This window comes from Peromyscus eremicus, chromosome 4 (genome assembly GCF_949786415.1).
Source record: "Peromyscus eremicus chromosome 4, PerEre_H2_v1, whole genome shotgun sequence".
Classification (NCBI taxonomy): Eukaryota; Metazoa; Chordata; class Mammalia; order Rodentia; family Cricetidae; genus Peromyscus; species Peromyscus eremicus.
The window spans coordinates 77,920,038-77,922,851 of record NC_081419.1 but is presented as its reverse complement, the minus strand read 5'-3'; positions in this window follow the sequence as shown (position 1 = coordinate 77,922,851).

Here is a 2,814-nt window from a genome sequence, read left to right as displayed (position 1 = left end):
CATATTATGGGCATCTTTCTGTGAATATATCTCTATCACATAATCACATATCACGTATTGTGTAGTATTCCACTGAATGCGGGTACAGTCCCAATTTTTAATCAGGAAGATATCTAGGTAATTTTCACTTTGTAATTACATAGTCGTATTTTGGTAAACTCCTTTGCGATCATTCCTTTTCTCTGTTCTTCCATTATTTCATAATTTCTAGCAATAATATTTCACATCTTTTGCTAGTTACTTGGGATATACTCTAGTGGCACAGTTGTGGAGTCAGAAGGACAATGTGATTTTAGGATAGTCATCCCTACTTTGGGTTGGATTCCTTTCTTGCAACACCACAGAGCGATAACGAAAAACATCTCCGCGAACCTAATCCAAAGTGGTAAGTTTGGCTGTCCCTGAGTCCCGTGCACAGAGCTGCACTGTCTTTACCTATATTTGGGGGCTATTTCCTTTCCGGATGCTGTAGCAGCACGAATCGCAGCTGTATTCTCTGGGATCGCTGTTGCTTTGTGTGCTGTTTTCTGAGACCCCCTCCAGCGGGGCTCACGAAGGAGCAATGGGCCATTTTCCAGAAACTCCTTCACTGGTCTCTTGAAGCAGGGGATGGAGGTTGTGGCATAGCCTCTGCTTGAGAAGGTGGCGCTGAGCTTTGCCTGACCCCTCCAAGCCCCTCAACTCTAACAATAGGCCTTTATGCCTCTTGTCTGGTGACACCTGCGGGAGTGTGGCGTTCCTTCATTGTTCCGCCCTTTTCTTGGCAGGCTTGCGTATTGAGTTTGGCTTCTGCTGACTAAAGTAAGGGAAGCTGACCTAGTTGAGATGAGAGGCTGAAAGAAAAGTCCCAGTGTTGTCATATGGCCCGAAGGCTCCATGTGAACCTGTCAAAATAAATACAGATGCACTAATTATCCCCAATACAAGTCCCAATGCTGAGCACAGTCTGTGGCGCACAGTGCAGCATGCTGAGAGTGTTGCGTGGTGAATGCAGGGGAGCACTAAAGAATCCTGCCTCATCTCAAGGAGGGTTGTGTGTTGTGCACCAGAGCGAACTGCTTATGTCTTCAGGAGCAGTTGCACAAGAGAGGTGCTTGGCCCATCCTTCATGGGTAAGGTTAAATGGATGCCTATTCTTCAACTCTTGAATAGACAAAGGCCAAGTGCGTGAGCCTAACAAGGGCCGTGTTTACAGTAAAGAAGTTGAATGCACCAAGTCACCTATCAAGTGTGAGCTTAATAAAAACACTTCTAATACGTAAGGTCTCAAAACTGTTAGAAGATGTAGTTTACTGAAATACAGGGATGCATGGGATCCAAAATCCAGAGACCTAACTCAGAAGCGGGATTCTGGGTTCTTAGTATGAGATAACAGTCCAGAAGAGTAGCAGTGGGACAGACTGCCAGAACACCTGGCTAGGATAAAGGAGGAAGAGGGATGCCATGGAAGTCTTTGGCCACATTATAGGTTTGTCTTTACAGAGATCACATCCCTGAGGGAGAATCCGGGGGGTGAATTAATATTGAGTACACAAAGCCAGGCAAAGGAAATAGAACACAACTGTTAACAACAGAGTAAATGTATAACAAAGAAACAGAACCATGGCATGTTACTTGGCTCGTCTGTGGCCAATATTTTCGTATATATTAACATGTAAACAGTAAATATTGAACTAACAAAAATAATACAGTTATGTGTCAGTGAATAGGCGAGTGGAAGTGTGTACTTTGTAGGAGGATCCAGGAAGAGTCAAAGTGGTAATACCAAGAGGCTAATCCTTACCATCCACTGTGGAAAGTCAGAAGACATGTGTCTAGGAGGGAATCAGCCAGCTCTAATAGGAGAAGCGCATTGTTTAAAAATAAAGAGCTCAGTAGCAAGGAGATTAAAGTTGAAGGCCATCGCCTTTTAGGAGAATAAGTTGCAGATAGGAGGAAGCATAGCAGGGACTCCATTCCTCAGGGTGGCATTATAAATTAAAACTGGGTACTTAATGTTATTTTAATAAAATTAATTAAATGTCTAGGGAATATGCAACTGATAAAAAAAAATGGTGATTTCTCTTAAGGTCCCAATGGATAAGTCATTGGTTGTTTCTTTGTTTTAAATCATGTTTTCTCTATTGTTTCAGGATCAATCGCAAGAGAAAAGGGATGGCTGGGGGTTGTTTGTGGATGTGTCTATGTGTTGGATTTTCCCGGTGAGATTTCATTTGAATTAAATGGTCAACTGCTTTTTGTTTGTTTGTTTGACAGCACAGCCCAGGCGTGGTAAATATTCTAGCACCAGATTCTCCTTGGATCTTATGGGTCGAAAGCTAGCCCAATGGCTCCCTACAAGATGCAAGATGTTACATAACCACCCAGGAGATACTTTCCTCTTTCTCCATCATGGCCTCCACCTTTCCTCTCTCGTTGGAAAGATGGATATATAAAGCATCATCTACATTTTTCACTCATTCATTCCTGAAAGCAAAGGCTATTCTTTGGGAGGTCAACAGTTTGAGTGTTGTACGATACTAACAAGGGAATAAGCTAAGAGGGACCTGTGGCCCTGACTTCACAGTTTTAGTCTCATTGTTCCCCTGCCCTGCCTGCTGAACCAGGGCACTGTGAGCACATGCCCAAGACCACATCCACGCCGTAGTGAATCTCTTGGTGGCAAAGGTGAGCAACTACGGATCCCTTACATGGTGTCAGGCTTTGCTTGGAGCCCTTCATCACGGCACTGAAAATAGCCACTGGTCTTTCCCACGTTTTATAGATAAGGAATCAAAGCCCAGAGATGTCGATGAACAGGCCCACAGTCACACA